The 20550-nt window shown below is 46.5% G+C and overlaps 1 protein-coding gene across 1 annotated transcript in view; it reads right to left on the bottom strand.

The window, feature by feature from the left end:
• LOC144770184 (monocarboxylate transporter 6-like) overlaps window positions 1-15031 on the bottom strand; it is a 354090-nt gene extending 339059 nt beyond the window's left edge. Inside the window, exon 1 of the mRNA XM_078654492.1 lies at window positions 14983-15031. The gene's annotated coding sequence lies outside the window, so the exon portion shown is untranslated. The remainder of the gene's footprint in view (window positions 1-14982) is intronic.
• Between the last annotated feature and the right edge of the window lie 5519 nt (window positions 15032-20550).

Below are 20550 nucleotides of genomic sequence, written 5' to 3'. Positions count from 1 at the left end.
GACCCTGTCTGCATACTGCACTCTGAGCCGGGACAGAAACATCAGGCTGTACTTTATAGTAAGATCTCTCAGCGTCAGCTTGACCCTCAGGAAGTCATTCCGCAAGTCTTGCACCTTTTTGGTATAGTCCGGATAAATGAGGATCTCTTGGTTCTCGAACCAGGGGGACCATTCTTGCGGATGTACTGCAGGATCATGTCCCGGTCCCGGAAATTAAACAAGTGAGCGATCAGAGTTGTAGGCGGCGCCCCTGGTTTCGGGGGGCGGGGGCCAAGGGAGCAGTGTGCCCATTCCACCGTAAACATCTTGGACAGTCGAAGACCGGAACCAATTCATTCTTCCAGAAAGAGGTCCGCAGCCGGACCCTCCTTCTTCCCCAGAAAGCCGAAAAAGCAAATATTGTTCCTCCTCGAGCGCCCCTCTGCGTCCTCTGCCCTGTCCTCAAGATGAGAGGTATGCTCCCTGAGTGCAGACACCGTCACTTGTAAGTGTTGGACCTCCGTCCGCAAGGAGGTCAGGTCTCCCTCCGTGGTAGTGACTCGATCCGCCACCTTCCGTAGGTCCAGGCGCAAGTGATTTATGTCCATGTCCATACCATCCATCTTGGACCCCAATGCCGCTTGCGAGTCTCCAATGGCTTCCAGGATATCCGCTTTATCTTGGGCCGCCGACCCCTGCAGCGGTCCCTGCTCAGGGTTCGGTCTAATGTGCTCCATCGACGTTGGGCCTGGCACCGTGTACTGAATGATCTTGTTTGCTTGTGCTATCTTTCCCCATGTCCAGTGCAGGCGTATCAGGGTAGTTTCTAGGGCTCACTAACTCTGCCGCCCCCGGGTTCAGAAGTCTATCACAGGGCAAACCCTCGCCCATGAGGTGTGCGTGAGGGCCTCCAACTGCTCCTTAGTGTACTGGTCAGCCGGGCGACACCTGAAGAGACACTTCACCACGCTCCCCACGGTAGGTCCCAACAGCCGCGGGCCGTGGAGGGAGTTACGGTGGGGCAGGGAGGCGGGGAGGGGGAGGGGCGGGGTGGAGGGTGCGAAAAACAGGCATATGGCTCATTGCAGGTAAGTACCCAATTTAATTAATAAAACGAAATTCGTAGCGAGCACAGCATTGCTTTTTGCCATGCAGTGTGCGCTACGAATTTCATTTTATTAATTAAATTGTGTACTTACCTGCAATGATCCATATGCCTGTTTTTCGCACCCTCCACCCCGCCCCTCCCCCTCCCCGCCTCCCTGCCCCACCGTAACTCCCTCCACGGCCCGCGGCTGGGTCCCAAGGCTATAGCGAGCCCCTGCAAGGGCCGCCGTCCAGCCGTCTTCTCACCGTGCACTCTGGGTGATCGTCACACCAATCTCCGGGGCAGCCCCCACCGTCGGAGTCTGTCTCAGGGGTATAGGGATCGGACCCCCCAGATGCTCGCCCGCAAAGAGAGGCCCAGTCCTTTTGGGCAGCGGCCCGCTCACCAAGATCACTCAAGGCATCTAATCGTCCTCCCAGCCAAAACCTCGCAGCCGCGTGGAATGCGCCTCCAGGCGTTGTCAACTGTACCAGGTCTATATGTTCATATGCCACACTTCTCCCAAGATCAGTTCCCCTCCGGAGCACCCCTCTGCACAAGGCCTATAGCGGGCCTCCTGCGGCTCCGCCGCAATGGTGTCACAATTAAGGCCCTGCCCCCGCCTCCGTCTCCAGGAGCAGGGCACCGTCCTCACCGCAAATGGGGCCCCTTGTGTGATTAGGCTATTATGGCAGCAAAGTCTACCCCCGCAGCACTGCAGCCGCCGAGCGCACCCTGAGGAGCATAGTCTGTGTAGGCCTTCCCCGGCCCTCCCGAAGCCCCAAGGTCGCGTAGGATCCATCCCCGGGGACTTCGTCAGGCCGCAGCAGGCAGGCGTTCGCGGGACCGCAACTCCGTATCAGCATCCCCCGGGGACTCCTTCTAAAGCGACAGGAGCCTCCGACCACCGTCTGCCCCACAGAGCAGGTCTCTGCCGTGAGGCCGACCCGGAACAGGCGTCTGGAGGCCAGCAATCAGACGGCGCGGTACGCGCTGCCATTTTACGTGACGGGCAGCCGCTGCCGCTCCAAGAAAGTCAAGCCGGTTTCTCAGTCCGTTATCAAGCGGAACCTCACTCGTTGCAGGTTTTTGGGACCAGGGGGGGTTCCGACCCCCTTTTTTTGCAGAAGTGGGCGAAATTCCGCCAGGATATCTGTAGGATTCGGGCTTATGGGGCAAGAGCTGCGCTAACCAGCGTCTAACCCACCTTGCGTCCAAGCCACCGATCCTTATGGAAGGTTACGCAGTTCGAACGCAATAATACCCCCTACACATTATGTACCACAGGATTTTGTTCTAGGCCATGCAACGCCATTGATAGCACTGCTTGTGGATATCTTCAGCCAAAACAACCTTTTGCCTGAGAAACTTCATCAACACCATTGTTTGATTCGCCTTGTACCAAGCCAGCTCCCTAGGAACGCCTGGGTAAATATGGGCTTCAAGATCCCACCAATATGAAACATGAGTTAAAAAGGTCTTAAAGATCCAAATATTTTAGAACAATCTGCACAGGTCTGGGGAATATAAACATACTGAAGAGCATCGCCAGAGTACTAGCATTCGAGTGTCGACATAGGTTTGTTGGCTACTTTCTTCTACCACCAGAAAAATGAGGGCAGAACCAAACAATAAGCCTGCTATCCTGGATTCAATTGTTGCCTAGGGTACAAGAAGCCTCGCCAAGCCAACATTTCTGAGTCATTTCGATGGGGAGGACCCCATTTTCCTTTTTTTTTTAAAAGCAGAGCAACATGGCATCTACTAAATGGTAAAAGGTATCTTTGCCTACAACTCTTTTCCACACCATCAAAGACTACGTAAGCAAAATAATTTTTATGAATATAAACTCACCAACCCATTACTAATAGATTGTGTATCACCCAAGTTGCAGTAGATATAGAAAACTTTTTGTCAAGGCCAAATTCAGCAGAACATATCGAGTGTTCCATTCCTGAGTTGCTAACGAATTCCACTCTCGCCAGATCACCAATGCTGCCTTCCTATGCATGATTTCAACAATGCCATAATTTTAAGAAAACTCAGAGCGCCTTATTTCGGATCCCTTCTACTCCAAATTCAAGATGCCAAAACTGTATGGAGCTAGACTGATAGAGCACTAGAAGCCTCTTCCACATATTTCCTTACAGAATCTCCTACCCAATCTACTGTGAGAACTGAACATGTGCAGCTCTACGTAGGAGGACAATAGTCGATGTTATCTAATATGCTTTCAGTAGTGAAAAAAGGTGTGTTTTCTCAGTTTCCCAGTAAAACCTATCCAACTTCAGGCAATGGAAGCTGATCCAAATTTTCACTTTCACATTTTTCTATAGCCACAAAAGACTTTGGCCAGATGTAGGTAATTCATATTTACCACTTCTTAAATACCGAATTTTACCGATTCGGTATTTAAGAAGTGGTAAATATGAAGGGGGGAGATGTAGGTATTTCCAGATGTGGAAATACCGAATCGTTAAGATTCGGTATTTCCCGAATCTGGAAATACCGAATCGGTATTTCCTATTGATTCCTATGGGCTGTGAAGCCCATAGGAATCAATGGACAATACCGATTCTGTAATTACAGAATCAGTAAATACCGATTTTAGCAAGGGTGCAGGGGATGTCACTTTGACACCCTCTGGCACCCCAAAAATAGGCATGTGCGCCATGTGGCACACAGACATGCCCTAAGGGCATGTCTGTCTGTCACATGGCTAGGTGTGCATGCACACATGTGCATGCACACCTGATTTCGGTATTTTAACACCCAATTGGATTGGGTGTTAAAATACCGAATTTGTAGGGCCTTTGGGACTCAGAAGAGTCCCACCTACATCTGAGATTTACCGAATTGGTAAAAATACCGATTCGGTATTTTACAGAATTGGTAAATTTACCGAATCGGTAAATTTACCGATTCTGTAAAATTGTGCCCCTACATGCCAAATCTGAAATACCGGTCGGTAACGGCCGAAAATACCGATTTTTGGCCGTTACCGACCGACCTACATCTGGCCCTTTGTTCTTAAGCTCACAGTCTTGCTCTTTTAAGTCAGAGAAAATGAACATTACAATAGTATTTTGAGTGGATTTTCCTCAGAGGATCGAGATTTCTTGTAGACCTAAGTGGGTCAGGTCCATGATTATTAAATCAACGGCATATTGCAACACTTGTACCTGCTCTCCCATAATCATTGCAGGATTTGTTCTTGTATTTTTCAATGACTTCGGGAAAACAGTCATGCACAAGGAAAATACTACAACGCCCTTCCTTTTGACTCATTTGTGGAGTATCACATTTGATATTATGATATTGCCTATAACTGGGTATGTTTCACAGAATCCAGTTTGCTCAACTTAAAAATATTATATTCTGCTCAAATTCTCAAATGATAGACGACATAATTCGAGAATAATTTACATGTGGAGGGATATAATCCTGTAATTCTATGATACTTGTATCCCTCCCTTTTTATGTATCATAAGAACAACACTACAATTCCAAGATAGCTTCTTCCACCGATAACCACGCCGGAAATAACGTGGTATATATGTTAGCACAGTGTAATGGTTCCTGTTCAATCAACACTGCAGGAGATTTATGTCGACCTTGATCATTTGAGCTCCTAATTTCTTTTATTCGATTCACTACACTGTTCACCATTAGCAACAGCACAGAGTTTACCTTATAAGCATTAATGTCCCTTTCTTGAAGACCATCCTGATCAGGATTAAAGAAGACATCCAATGTTCCTGTTCAGACTTCCAATGCAGTTTCCATAACAGGGACAGCTTTCCTCTATAAAATTGACCACAATTCATCCTCCTTTGCTCTTAGCCTGTAGATTTTCATTTTTCTCAATTCTCTTCTAAAAAAATCCTTTGGGTTCTGTATTGTATTGAAATCGAATTAGACAGCCAGCAATATAAGGTTCACCAGTTTCAGTCCCAATGAGAGGTGGTTGAAGAAAATGTCTTTTGATTCAACTGAACAAAGTAGAAATCATGATCACCAGAAGCGAAGATGGTGACATAAAATACATTTACAATTGCTTTAGGAGCTTCAAAGTAAAATCCTCGTGTTTGGTTCTCTACTTATCATTACATATAGAGGCTATCAGAAAAGCTCGAGTTTCCAGCTAAGAGCTGAGATTAACTCAATGCTTTACTTGCAGGAAAGCAAGAGCCTAGCTTACAAAAGAACTTGGACTTTCCTGGCTGCTCTATTGTGAAGCAATCTCTGCTGAAGGAAACCTTATAACTCAGTAGGATCCTAACTCAAGTGGCCAGACTGCGCCCTTAGTTGAAGAAATCAGATCACATTAGCCCAACCCCACAAAGCTCCATTTGCTCCCGGTGAACCAAACAAACTCAGGAGAAGGGTCGGCATCATATTCCTGGGCGTGTCCTTAGATTCAGCAGCTTATACGGATCGTACAAAACACCTTCAATCAAAAACACATGGGAGGAAAACCATCAAACGTTTGGGGCCCAGAATATGGAACAATCTGGATTCCAGGCTTTGAAAACAATCCAGCCTTAAAGCCTTCAAAAACTAATTGAGCGTTCATCGATCCAGAGTGCCATCTGTCTGACGAGCATTCCACTAGGACCACACTGCCCTCCTCTCAATGGTACTGGGTCCCATGAGCAATATCTATGGGCAACGATGAAGAGCCCATCTTTCAACGTTACCCGGAGAGTCTTAAAACATCAGTATTCACCCAGATTATTTAACAATCAATTTTTTTTTCTCAATTTGCAACACTTGACTTTTTAGTGCTGAAAAGTAGCCAGAAGAAGATGAGCAGGCCCTTTGTGAAACACCAGAATCAAAAGAATTCATGACTAGACACCATAACTGAGAGTCGGCTTTTTCCTCCCTTCCATCAAGTCACCCGGATTCCTATTGCAAGCCTCAATGCATTCACTGGATGTAGATATCAAACATCCCATGTGGAACTCCAGATGAGTTGTCGGTGACAACACGGATCTACATGATACCAGAGAGGTGGGAGTCAGGCAGGACACCGGGCATCCCATTGGTCCATGACCGCCATCCACATCTGGCTGGAGGTAGTTCGGGGTTAGCTGGAAGGCAAACAACTTCTCTTAGACAGGAATTAAGTGGACATCCTAGAGACAGGGGACTTTCCAATCAATGGATGGCCACAGTCCAAACCCAACTCCGTTGTTCGCAGCACTGGGTTACTTTTTAACCAGAAAATGGCAGTTTCCCAAGCTCCGGCCATGCTTGCATAAACCGCCTCTCACTCGCTTTCTCCAACTGTGTTGACTGAACCATCAGATGATATTCATCGCCAGCCTTTCTTTAAAAGGTACACGAGGTAACAAAAGCTGGATAAGGTGACAGAGATTTTTCTTCTCTGGTGGCGAATTCTCTGCCTCTTCCAACACTTCGCTTTTATGAAATAATTGAAAACATGGATTTTTAAGTTCCAACTGGGCTTGCACGGTGGGCTCAGACAGTTTTGTGTACTACCCGACACCTTTATGGTAATCTCACGTTTTACCAGTTCTCAAAATAAATAAATAAATTGCTAAAGGCAAAACATTTGTCTCTGACACTCTGGTTATTCATAGAGGGAGAATCCTCAACACTTCATATGACGTTCTGTGCATTTTAGCCAAAGTTTCCGTACCAATGTGCTATGCACACTTCCCTAATTTCACTAAATACTAGCTGGGTAGAATAATACCAGCTTTATGAATAATCAAAAATCAAATTGTGGTCTACACAAAATCTCATCACACATTGTACTATTTTTTTTAAAACCCTCCCTTACCCTATGTCCTTTTAAGCTGTCAGTGGGGACCACGTGCCTCTAAACTATTACCCCTGTTAGAGGCCTGGGTTCAACAAATAAACCCACGACCGACTCCAGGTCCATTTTCTGAAAGGTGTCACAGCTTGAGGATAAAAAGTGCCTAAGACTTTGCATATACCTGGAACCTGTGTGACTCCATCTAGCCTATAACCTGGGATAAGAGCCAGATGCATGGGGCCTATGAAAGACACTTAGAGCTGGGCAAGATTCAGTCCCAGGTGAAGGAGAGTCCAATATACAGCTGACTCTACCCCAGCCCTTTCATCCATGCAGAAACACCGACCTGGCATGACTGACTCCACCACTTCTACAAGGAATAGACTGACTTGTAATTGAGGCTCGCCTCCTCCGCCATCTTTTCAGAGGCACCATCGTGACAAATGACTGACTCTTTCACAGCAATACTGGCCTTTCAGAGGCACTGGCCTGACATGTGACTGACATTGTCTAAACCCTTCTGCTACCATCCTATCACAGGCTTCCTCTAATCTGGCAGTCACTCCATTCTCTTACATTCTAGTCAACCAAATAGCCTCAAGCAAACACTGCTTACAATTCCTGTTTTTATTGTGGACTTGGGCACTTAACAATAATGTAGTTCCCAAACCTAGGAAACATTCTTGGTAGGAGCTAGATGGTATTTCAACGCCACCACTGAACAACAGACCACGGCCTATGCAAGACCTACTGGCACCCTAAGCTAAGTGACATTTTGCTACCTCTCTTGCCTTGTAATAGATTCACAGATGCTACTTGTTGGGTCATTCAGTCGCTCCCCTCTTATTGATGGCAGTGGGTCACGCAGCTGCGTAGAGGGATTTAGACTCAATGCCTCAGAAAATAGAATGTCAGCAGGTGGCCCGGCTATTCGAGCATCCACCAAAGGAGGGCTCCAGCCATTGCTTAATTTGAAAAAGGAAAACAAGGGAACCCTACTCACTAAGGAACCAGGGTCATTAAGTTTTTTAAGAAACAATGGTTCCTGTGGATTATATACTTAATGTTACTTAAGGCAGACAAGGAGAAAATCGCATTTGGCCAGGGTTTATAGTGAATGTCAGAGAGAAAGAAAACCTGGCTGGGTCCCCTAGTGAGTATCCCTCCCCTTTATTTTTGTTTTTATTTTTATTTTGACTTCTATACGGGTTGTAATCACCACAGTACACTTCAGCATCTCTACAATCAGGTATTTCCTTAAACTCTAGTCTTACTCCAGCAATTAAGCTAACACATGGGCCAAATCTAATATATACCCCATTTTCCATAGATGTCCCCTACATCATAGGTCCTGACGAGACCCTACACCCAGAATAGGGTCGAAACGCCGTCGACAAAAAGGAAAAGCAAACCATTTAAACTGTATTCTATTATTATATAGATACATAGATACAGTGTAACAGAAAAATATGTAATATTGGTCGCTTTTTGGAAAACAAAAACAGCTAGAAACCTTGTAAATATTGTCACAAAAATGTCACTCATGTTTTTTTAGGTTCATGTTTCACTTGGGACACTATATACACTTGTAAATACTCATATATGTGTTTTATATGTTTTGTGAAAACTGGTAATTAAATTTACAAATGCATATCTCAACTATACTGAATCAATGTATGCGGTTTTCTTTCTCTCTGACATTCACTATAAACCCAGGCCAAATGCGATTTTCGCCTTGTCTGCCTTAATTAACATTAAGTATATAAGCCACAGGAACCATTGTTTCTTAAAATACTATTGCTTAATTTGAGCCAGTTGCTGCAGGTGGAGCCCATCGACACTCATTTTGGGGGCCAGTACTTATTTTTCCATCAATAAGCTTTGATCCAGAAAAATATCAGGAAAGGGAGATAAGGGGGGGAAAAGGAGAAGAGAAAGATGAAACACAGTGACAAAGAATGAAAGTAGGGGTGAAAAAGAGCCCACAAGAGTAAGACAAAGAGGCGGAGAGTGTATGCTGGTGGGTCAAAAGGCATGAGGTGGAATCAAGATTAGACAGTCGTGCGTGGTATTTGGCAACTCCAACATCCTTCAGCATTGGCTGCGGCCGCCTGAGAAAAAGTTTGGACATTGCCACATTATTTTACAACTTAAGAACTGGCTGCAGAACACCCTGGTCCTGCTGGGTAGAGGGACACCATCCAGGTCCATAAATTGACAAGAAGCAACAAGTTCACATCCCCACTCAGGGCTAGCAATAGGCGTTCTTGCAAGTTTGAAACTGTCAGAAATAGTTCAAACAAAGCCCTCTGGGCATTGTACCCCATTACCCCCAGGTCCCTCCATCCTCAACACCTTCATTACAAAGTGAGATATTCTATCTCACTTTGTAATGAAGGTGTCGAGGACTACGGGACCCGGACTAATGAAGATTACCGGTAAGTAATAGGACATTACACCCAACTATCACAAAGAACCACCAATAAAAGAAATACAAAACTCTTTGAGAATATCACCCTAAAATCTTCATGAAAGTGCAGTGAGGAGACAAACAAAAGAGTATACTCAATGAGAAAAGTCCTCACTGCAACAAGAGACACTCGATGCAACCGGTCTGGGGCTGCTTGAGTTCCGGTTTAGAGGAGACCTGACCCGGCAGTTGGAGCTTCACTGTTTCTACTGCAGCAGCACCAAGACTCTTTTGCATATGGCTGGTTCCTGTCTGAAGTGGCACGATGGGCAAAAAACGAAGGACTGGGATGAGGCCAGCAATTACCAGTGGTTGAGATTAATTCAACCATTCCACCCATCACTTTTTAGTACACTTCAGTACAACACCCTGTATGTCTGTATGCAAGGTCAAGCGCACACAACCTAAGTGAGTTCAGTAGTATGTTATGTATCTTTTAGTGAAAGGATAAGATCAAACATCACTTTTATCGTTTCATTTCTTATTTATTTTGTCCATTGATGGTATTTGTTTGGCTGGTTTTTCGTGTAAAAACAAATACCATCAATGGACAAAATAAATAAGAAATGAAACGATAAAAGTGAAGTTTGATCTTATCCTTTCACTAAAAGATACATAACATACTACTGAACTCACTTAGGTTGTGTGCGCTTGACCTTGCATACAGACATAACAGAAGGTAGAGCTCCTCTCTCCCCTCCTTTTCAGAGAATAGGGTTATCTCTGATCAAGCAGCATCGACTACTACTAACAAAATCCAACTTACAACCACTATCTGTAGAGCGCCATCCTATTTCTGAACACTCTAATAACCCTACGCTGAACGTTCAACACCCTGTATGTGTAGGGTATGCCCAGAGGTGGGTCCCATGTTCACTGTACCACTGGAAGCATCGTTCAAACTACTGACCAGGTGAAAATAGGCTGTAACTGGTCTGGGGTGGCTTGTGTTCTAGTCCACAGGGGACCGAGCCTGGCAGTTCTGGCTGGACTGTTCCTATTTGAGTAAGACCTACAGTGATTTGCATATGGCTGATTCCTGACTGAGGCGGCATGTCAAGCGATACAACCATCGCTTTTTTGTACAAGTCAGTGCGATGCATCAAAGAAAGTGATGAAAGTGCCAGCCAGGCAAAATTTTACCAAAAAGACCATAGCCGGGCTCGCTAAAGCATCATTACCACACTACCTCCTACGTTGGCCGTGTGTTACCTCACGACTTAGATAATGACTTACATAAGTGCCTGCAGGGGAGCGTGAGCATTCTCCCCAGCTCACCTTATCGGCGGACCTTGGACCCTGGGATTTCCGGCCCCTGACGACCACTCTTCGCCTCTCTTCGCCTCCCTCCAGCCGCCGCAGTGGTCATCTAGCACGGCAGCAGTGCGGAGGGGGGCGCTGCAAACTACACTTCCCAGGCTCCCTCTGCTGTGGCCAGACGCCACACCATCGCGCCGGGCGGCGCATAAAGCAGGCATCACCCCGGTGGAGCGGGGGTGCCTGCAGGGGAGCGTGAACATTCTCCCCAGCTCACCTTATCGGCGGACCTTGGACCCTGGGATTTCCGGCCCCTGACGACCACTCTTCGCCTCTCTTCGCCTCCCTCCAGCCGCCGCAGTGGTCATCTAGCGCGGCAGCAGTGCGGAGGGGGGCGCTGCAAACTACACTTCCCAGGCTCCCTCTGCTGTGGCCAGACGCCACACCATCGCGCCGGGCGGCGCATAAAGCAGGCATCACCCCGGTGCAGCGGGGGTGCCTGCAGGGGAGCGTGAGCATTCTCCCCAGCTCACCTTATCGGCGGACCTTGGACCCTGGGATTTCCGGCCCCTGATGACCACTCTTCGCCTCTCTTCGCCTCCCTCCAGCCTCCGCAGTGGTCATCTAGCGCGGCAGCAGTGCGGAGGGGGGCGCTGCAAACTACACTTCCCAGGCTCCCTCTGCTGTGGCCAGACGCCACACCATCGCGCCGGGCGGCGCATAAAGCAGGCATCACCCCAGCTCCGCGGGACGCGAGCGGGATGCCGGGCTAAGCCCGGGCAAAGGGCGGGCCCTCTGTGGCCCTCAGAGGACCGGAGGAGGACGGGGCGGGCCACCCCACTTTGTTCCATCACAGAGGGAGGTATCGTGCTTCAATATTAATTGATTTTTTTTGTTTGGCATTTCTCTAAACTATTACAAACACGATGTCCATATGGGAGGAACTCAATGCCCTGTGCGGTACAAAGTACGCCCCTGATCTTATAACCTCCCCAACTGTGGATTCTTTTTGTCTTAAAGCAAATGGCCCCGCTGTTAAAGCTCATAACCAAGTAAATGCCGCGCCCCTGGGTTCCTACAATAGATGGAAGCATGACATCGAAACTAACTTTGGGAACAATACAAGTTCACAAATACTGTGCACCAATGTTATACCATCACTTGCTAATCCAATAGCATTTATCGAGGACCCGGCCGCGGACATACCAGAGGACCCTCTTTTGTCTCTCAATACGACTTTATTGGCCAAAATTGAGCAACTGCTGGTTGCTACCATCTCTCCCTTGGTCACAAAAATGAATGATTTAGGGGAAAGGCTGACCAATATTGAGTCAGTAATAAGAAAGCACCCACTTCCAGCTACCATTATGGCCACATGCGTCTGTCCTAACCCTACCACCGCCCCCGAAATGTATGAATCTGGCAATGGGGCCACCCAAATACAGCCATCACGCACACCTACTCAAATAGGCCACAAAGTATTTGTCAAACCTGCACCAAAAACCCATACAGTGGCTAGATCCGCCTTGGCAAGAATGCCACATATCAATCTGCCACCTGAGGCCGCCCCGTATGTGTCTGTCCTCTCTGGGGTCCCTGCCCTCACCCAGGGAACACGCGAAACCCAGCAGGATTTGCTAAATAAGGCCACCCATTGGCTAAAAAAGAATAGACCGTTGCCGCCGGGGCTAGACGGGGGTATCTTGAGTGTCAGGAGGGTGGGATGGTTAGGGACGCTGCCCAAATGCATTGCTGGGGATCTGTTACTAATTAAATTTAAAAACACCAATGTTGCCCCCTTTTTACGAGTTTGTACCCCCAATGATAGACAAGGCACAATTCGCATTTGGGATCTGTATGATTTTTACCCGAGCTCCCCTCACATTACATAGGACAAACTCTTAAGTTTTTTTATGGTAACTGAATCTTGCACAATAATTGTTGAATGATGGTTTTTTACTGTGTCTATGAAATGAAATGTTTATGGTTTTTTGTTATTATTTCTGTATTGTCGATGCTTTCATGATTTTTAATTTAAAAATCGAATAAAGCTTATTTGATTTGATTTGATTTGACTTACATAACTACAGTTACCAAACCCATCGTAATTAATGAGGGCTTAATGTGATGTTTATAGATTGGTGGATGTTCCATCCGCCCTAATTAGAGTGCATACTCATGTTATGTCAGCTCTATTTAGAGTGTGCCCATAAATGTACACTGTAAATAGTGCAGACAGAATAACTGGCAATTTGTGGTGGGTACCTTGCACAGCGCCCCTAGTTCCTCACACTCAGCAAAGTGTCCTTTAAGTAAAACAGAGACCATCACAAGTACAAAACGGTTCATAAAGAAATGGACACTTGGAAATAGGCTGAAACTGGAGAGACCTATATTTTATCATTGGCAATATCTGTGTATTATGCCATTCGCACAAAACACCTTTATTTGGTGTATTGTGGAGCACTGACCCCATCCTGGACAAGCAAAAGCCATTGACTACTCACCCACATCCTCCCACAAAATACTATCCTACAACAAGTAGGGGCCAGCCTCGACCAGTGTCTCAGATGTTTATCAGAGTCCTGGATGACCTAAAGTTTCTATAGTGCCTGAAACGCTTGGTAGGATGCCTGGATTTCTAAAGGACTAATCTCTTGAAACCCTTACAAGTGGTATGCTGTCCTAAATGCCACATTAAAAGTTCAGCGTCCCGGAGGTGGCAAGGTGGCATTGATCTCACGCAGATGGCACTATCATCCTGGATGCCTGGCAGGTGGCATAGTTTGCTGTATGCCCTGCAGGTGGCATGCTGCCCTAGATGCCTTACAGGTTACAGTGCATCCTGGATGCCGTGTTGGTGGCATTTAGTTCAAGCTGGCATGATGCTATGTATGCCTTTTAGGTGGCATGATGTTCTGGAGCCCCCATGGGTGGCACAGTGTCCTGGATATTCATCGTGTGACATGGTGTCATAATGTCCGGCTGGTGTTCTGATTGGCTCCTAAAGGTCTGAAATAGTACAAATCATATCAATCGTGCTGTGTCCTGGATGCAATACACATGGCATGTCATCATAGGTACACTTCAGGTTGGATGCTGTCCCGAATACCATATTTAAGCCTTGCAGTGTTGATGCCCTGCCATCATCACATAGGTATGGCCCATTGGGAGCTGCTTTTGCTTCACTTAAATAATATAATTTTCTGGTGACCTCCAGTAAATGGATTTTCTTTGCAATCTATTTAGGATTTGCTTTGAAAACCTGAAAAGTGATCATAAAATGAACTCCAGTTACTTACTATCTTTTGCAGCGTTTGCACCAATTATCAACAACATCAATCTCAGGCGTTTAGATCTTATCATATATCCTGATGAGTCATTCACGGGCATCGAAACACATACATTTTACAGATGTAATAACAAGACTTTTAGGATCTTATAAACGACCTAGCTATAGCACAGTCAATGATCTGCTTGACTTTGCCTTTTGTTTTCCCAAGGGCTCTAAGTTTCTCTTTATTCTTTGGTTCTGACTTATGCCACTTTCCATTAGTGAGTTTTCACATCTGCGCTGAGCACTGCTGCTATCCCTGTGGTCTGTCTGTACATGACAGTTGTCTTTCTTGATGGATTAAATTGTGTTTACTCTGCTTCTAGGTATGTCTTGTTGCAGCATGTTTGTGCTAATGGACCAAATTGCTTTGCTGCTTTTTCACTATGTATTGGATTTTGTGTGTTAAGGAACATAGCACCCCCAGTTATCTTTATACTTTACCCAGGGTGGCTTGCTGCTCTGGACATTGCCATGTGGGATTCCTCAATGCCTGCGGCAGTGGTCAAGCTGCCATGTTTTGTTGGGCCGTAGCAGACCCATCGATCCACAGGCAGCCCTTCAGTAGCCACAAGTACCTCAGATCAGACCCCCAACAGTTTCTTCTATTTACAAGAACGTCACATGAGTCCTATGCAGGTGCCTCGGTAACTTATGGGGAAAGTTCCAAGATTCCTTCCAACTCACTTGATTCCAAAGCTCAGATCCCCAGTAGCCCCTCCTGCCCCCCCCCCCTAAGAGGTCACTCATTCTCCCAGCGAATCCACAGGTCCCTCAGATCACAAATGTTCCTTAGAACTCCAACATGTCCCTCAGACCCTCAGCAGGTTGCCTGGATGAACAAGATGTCCCTCGGATAACATTCAGGAAACTCAGATTCCCAAAAGTCTCCTCGTATTCCCAGGAGGATTCTCAGATCACCAGCTGGTCACCCCTCCCTCCTCCACAAACCCCAGGAAGATCCTCAGATCACCAGGTGGTCCCCCCAAAATCCCAGGAAGATCCTCAGATGCTACCTCTGATTCCCAGGATGTCACCTGGGGGATCCGCTGTGCCTTTCATACCTTGAAGGTGCCTGGAGTCCGACAGCCAACGCTGCCTGCTGCTGCCTCTCTCCTCGCCGGTAAATGCTGAATTGCGTCCTAAGTTGGTCCTGTTCTCCGGGAGGGCACGCCCACTCTTCCAGCCACTCCCTGGGGGTTGGCAGCTTCGCTCACCTGCGCTGCTCTAACCTTCCGTGTTATGAGAACATGGAAGCGCGTGCAGGGGGACCGTGAAACCCGATCACTCGAGAGATATTAGTGAGCTGTGATGCTGGCGTCACTGGCGCGTGTCGTATTACTGTTTAGATGCAGGCAGGCTGTCTACAGGGAAACCAGGTAAGTACCAGCGTGCGGTGGGGCTGGGGAGGAGTCAGCCATGAGCCTCTGAATACATGGGATGGCAGAGGCAGAGGCAGAGGCAGTTGGAAGCAATCTGCCTGCATGTGTAGCATGCCCAATGGTGCAGGGCTGAGGTGTCTCTGGGTCATGAAAGGTCGATAAGAACAGAACGACCTTTCACATCTGCCCAGAGGGGGGCTTTCGCGGGCTCCATCTCTCTCTTACTTATTCCCACACACAAAACACAGGGCACTGGGATTCGAGTCAGTTGGGGCCGGGGCAGTGACGTCGCTAAAAAGAGCAAACCATACTGAAATTGGTTTGTGAGCATTCATTCCCCAGTAGTTAACTGCATGCAAAATACGCGGTGCAACTAAATACTTAACTGGTAGACAAACGTGTTTATTCGTTTGTATAGCATACGTTGCTAACTTTTAAACACCTCGGCAATATTTAATCGCCGGCCACAGAATCACTCACTGTCAGTGCGTTGCTGGCAGGGAGCTATTCTAATTAGATATATAACTATATATATAAATATATATATTTAATGTGTTTATTAAACAGCAGGCACATAAAAATCACACATCACCCCAAGCACAGGGGAAACAAAGCATTGAATACAATAGTTCAGTGCAAGCTGACTTTTCCTTAGATTCTAACGGAGCCAACGGACCCATCTCTTTATGACTGAAACCTGTGATCAGCCATACAAATTGTTACGGGGGCACTGTTAGTCAGTGCAGGCTTCTGCATGGGCAGGCCTCTCACTCACTCAATAAATAACTCACGCGCACAAAAGCGTGTCAGCTGCGTCAATTATTTATTTATTTGCAGATAGACCACGTGCGGGCTATGCCCGTTTATTTTATAGCGATGCACTCCGGGTCGGAACGGATAAAGCAGGAACGCTGACCTGCTACATCCCTTCCCAACTCAGTCTTGAACGCCCATGTTTATGTTAGGCAGCACACAACATCTCTAAACTGTTAGCTTGGTGGAGGATTGAGCCGAAAAGTTGTACCATTGGTGTTGGCTCCTACTCGGCAGGCTTTCATTATTGGGGTCGGCACGTGCGCTATTGCTCGGCGCCCTGTCTTCTCCCACTGGTCTCCAGTCCATGCCTGTAGCCAAACTTTTATCACCTTCTTCAGGCTCAGGCCAGTTGGCTTCACTATCGTTGTCTGACTGATCCCCCTGTTGGGTTGTGGGGTCAACCATTTTGAACCAGGAGAGGGTCCTGGCGACAGTTCCACTGTCTTACATGGCTGTCTCCATGGTCCCATCGCTCCTCAGCCCGGTCCAGACCCCTGGCTCATAAGGAGTCCTGAATTTCCATCCTGCCTTGCGCTCTCTGATCATTACTTTGTCTCCTGACAGGATTGACCGTACTCTTGCCTAGCGACTTTGACTCATACGGATGTTGCATCATGAGCACCGAGCGTAGGCTTCATGGATATCATGGGGTGGTGCTTCCCAGCCTGGATACATTGGGATGGTATCTCGGCGGGATCCATTAAACATCAGAGTCCAGGGAGCTTGTTGGGTGGTGCAGTAAGGAGTTCCGTGATACTCGCAGAGAAACATCTGGAGGTGGCGTTCAGGATTGGCGTGCTCAGCCACTGCAATTTGGAGAGATTTGTTTAGGGTGCACCTGAATGTTTCAGCCTCGCCATTGGCTTGAGACCACTGCGGAGTGATGCAGCGGTGATGTATTCCTAAGTGTTTGAGGAGGCCCCGAACTCTGCCCTGCAGAAGGGGGGCCCGTTGTCCGTCTTGATTTTGATCGGCAGACCAAACATAGTGAGCGTCTTCTTGAGGACAGGGGCTACATGCATAAACACCATTGACTCGACCACCTCAACAATAGGATACATGGAGTAACTGTATATCAGGCTATCGTGGTGCTTCTGTCTGGAAAACTAAAAAAATCCAGACTCAGCTTAGACCACAGAATGGTGCACGGATCCTCCGTGAATATGGGTGCTGGCTTCTCAGGCGAGCTTGTTAGTTGGCACACCAGGCAGTTCAGGGTGACCTCTTTGACATTAGCTTTGAGCCTGGGAAATCACTCCTTTTACTTCATGTAGGATTTCATCTTCATGGTACCTTAATGTCTTTCATGCACCAACAGCATCATGTGGTGTTATAAGGCAGCTGGAATTACCATGCCGGGTTCTTGTGGAATGAGTCTGTCTTGCGTGGTTCTGAACTTGTGCTTTAGCCTTCACATGTTTGTCAATCTCTCCTTATCTGGGCCAGTTGTTGGCATCTTGCCCTTTTGGACAGCAGCTTTCATACAGGTGAGTACTCGGTCTGTTCTGCCCGCTTCTTCGATGTCACCTAGACTTGAGGCTTTGGGGCAGGCAGCTTGCAAAATTATATTGACATACAATTCAACTGCATCAATAGCACAGTTACTCGGTTATCTAGTGTCACTGGATTTCTGAAGATAACATCAGCGGGTCGATACGCTGCCTCCATTTTTTAGCTCTGTAACTCTATGGCCCATCTCTTAATCTTTGGTGGTGAATGTGGGGGAGATCCCCGAAATAGGGGGACGAGAAGCTGGTGATTGGTAATGACTTTAAACGGTTGTCTGCTCAGATACAGGTCAAATGTCCGCATGCCCACTTGATTGCCAAGGCCTACCTCTCGATCTGGAAGTAGCGTGCTTCCCTCTGCATCATTGCCTTGCTGGCGAATGCGATTCACCCACCGGCCAGGTTCGTGTTGCTGAGTGAGTACTGCCCTGAGACCCACAGGGCTGGAGTCTACCACCAGTTCTGTAGGCTTGTGTGCCATGGTGGCGGTGTCAAGGAGTGCATTTTGGATTTTCTGGAATGGGTCATCGTCCTTTAGACCCCACACCCACTTGACATCTGCCTTTGTCAAGGCTCTTAGAGGTTCCGCTAGGGTGGAAAGGCGTGGAATAAATCTACCACATTCGTGGCCATGCCGAGGAAACTCCATACTTCTGAGACAGTGGTCGGCACCTGTACTTGCTTAATAGCTTGTGATTTCCGTGGGTCAACCTGTATTCCATCTTGATTGCATACGTAACCGAAGAATTTGATGGATGATTGGAAAAATAAGCATTTTTCTTTGTGCAGCGTGACTCCATGTTCCCAATAGTGCTTCAAGGTGATTCAGAGGGGTTTGGGGTGCTCGGCTGCCATTGCTGAATGGATGAGAATGTCACTGACATTCATGTAACCGGGTAGTTCGGACAGTAGCTCACGTATTGCATTCTGGAATACTTGGGCCGCCGATGGTATCCTGTAGTTCAGCTGTTTGTATCAGCTTAGACCTAGATGGGTGCTGAAGGTGGTGATATGTCTGCTTTCTTCAGTAAGGAGTAGCTAGTGATATTTGGCGTTTAGCTCAAATAAGGAAAACTACTGTGAGCCGTTCATATCCGCTATGATATCATCCATGGTTGGTGATATGTGGCGTTGTCACTTAATAGCGTGCTTCTGAACCTGCAAGTCGATACACAGACGTATCTTCCCTGGTTGCATCAGGTTTTTTGCTATCACCATCGGGTAGACCCAAGGCATTGGACTGGACACCTTCTCAATCACTCCTTGCTTCTCGAGCTTTTTGAGCTCTTGCTCAACTAAGGGTCGGAGATGGAATGGGATGCGGCGGTGGCATAATGCCACTGGTGTGACTTTGAGGTCGATGTGCAGGTTGACTGGTGGAGTTGTGAGGCATCCTAGTCCATTGAAACATCCCAGGAATTGGTCAAGTAGCCAATAGCCTACAAAAGCCTTGAATGCCTTTACTGACTTTATGTTGGCATTAGACTTGAAGGTACATTTTAGTAAATCTTTTATTATGGTGTGTGGTCCAAAACAAACGAAAACAAGGACATTTGTGGTGAAGGATAAGATAATAGACAAGGTGCCAAATTTCATTTATTTAGGGAATGTTTTTAATAACAAATTAAACTGGGAGCAACTGATTGTGGCCAGAGTCCAACACACTAGCAGAACAGTGGAGGGACTGTTCCGCTTTGCTTGCAAGCTAGGACATAAGCCAGTAATGGAGATGATAACCCTATACAAATCTAAATGTTTATCAGTAGCCACCTTTGGGGCAGGAGTATGGGGACATCACAAAAGCAGTCAGTTACAAATCCTGGAAAATACATTAAAATTGTTAATGATCCCTGTTAGTTCTTCCAACGCTTTTAGCCACCTAGAAGTGGGGTTGGACTTTGTAAGGGACAGAATAAATATTGCACCGTTGATCCTTTGGGGAAAAGTGTGGACATCAGGGGACTTATCATTCTGAAGGAGTGTTCTTAGAGATTGCCTGTCCCTTGAAAAGGCTCTTGCCATTCCCTGGCTTCGATATGTCAAAGAAAATCTTTATAAGATCGGGTTAGGGCACTATTATGATAATCCCGACTGTATTCAACCTAATATGAAATTGACGATAAGAAATGCCTATTATGCTGAATGTATGTCTAGTCGGGATTGTGAAACACGCAATTATGTAGATGGGCGCCCAAACCATCCGCAATTTTATCTGTCTTTTACTATCCAAGTTCATTCACGTTTCCTTATGACCAGATTTCGTCTCTGCACATTGCACTTTCTTGTGGCTTTCCCTCAACAGGTGAGTTGGTGTGAGAGACTAACTCCCTGTCCATGCAACAATTTAGCCCAATAAAGCACGATGCACTTTGTATTGTTCTGCAATCTCTACAAAGATCCAAGGGCACGTTTTATCAAACCTGTCTTGCTTGATATTAGACCCTGTTCCTATCAGGGGGGCTTTAATTTCTTACGCTCTTTATCTACTGCTGTTATTTGTATTGCTATGCTTAACTTTACTCAAACTTCCTTATCAATTAGGAAACATTATAAATCATAATATGAAACTAAGTCTTTAAATGATTTTATAGCATTATTTGTTTAATATTTATGTGTGGAACACTAATATGATGAATTCATTTGAGTAAATATGACATTCTTGCAGGGGGAGTTAGAATGATGCTGCAGGATGATATATGTGTTGAATCCTACATTTTTAAAGTTTGATCATGTATTTTGTGATAGACTTTTCTGTATATGATTTTCTTTAGAACCATATTATGTATACATGTAAACTTTTATGATTGTTAAGAATCGAATAAAGTTATTTGACTGACTGACTGACTGGAAGAGAATGTCGTCACTGACATTCATGACACCGGGTAGTTCGGACATTATCTCATGTATTGCATTCTGGAATACTTCG

The sequence above is a fragment of the Lissotriton helveticus genome, chromosome 7, assembly GCF_964261635.1.
Source record: "Lissotriton helveticus chromosome 7, aLisHel1.1, whole genome shotgun sequence".
Taxonomy (NCBI): Eukaryota; Metazoa; Chordata; class Amphibia; order Caudata; family Salamandridae; genus Lissotriton; species Lissotriton helveticus.
This window is presented reverse-complemented; position numbering and strand designations above follow the sequence as displayed.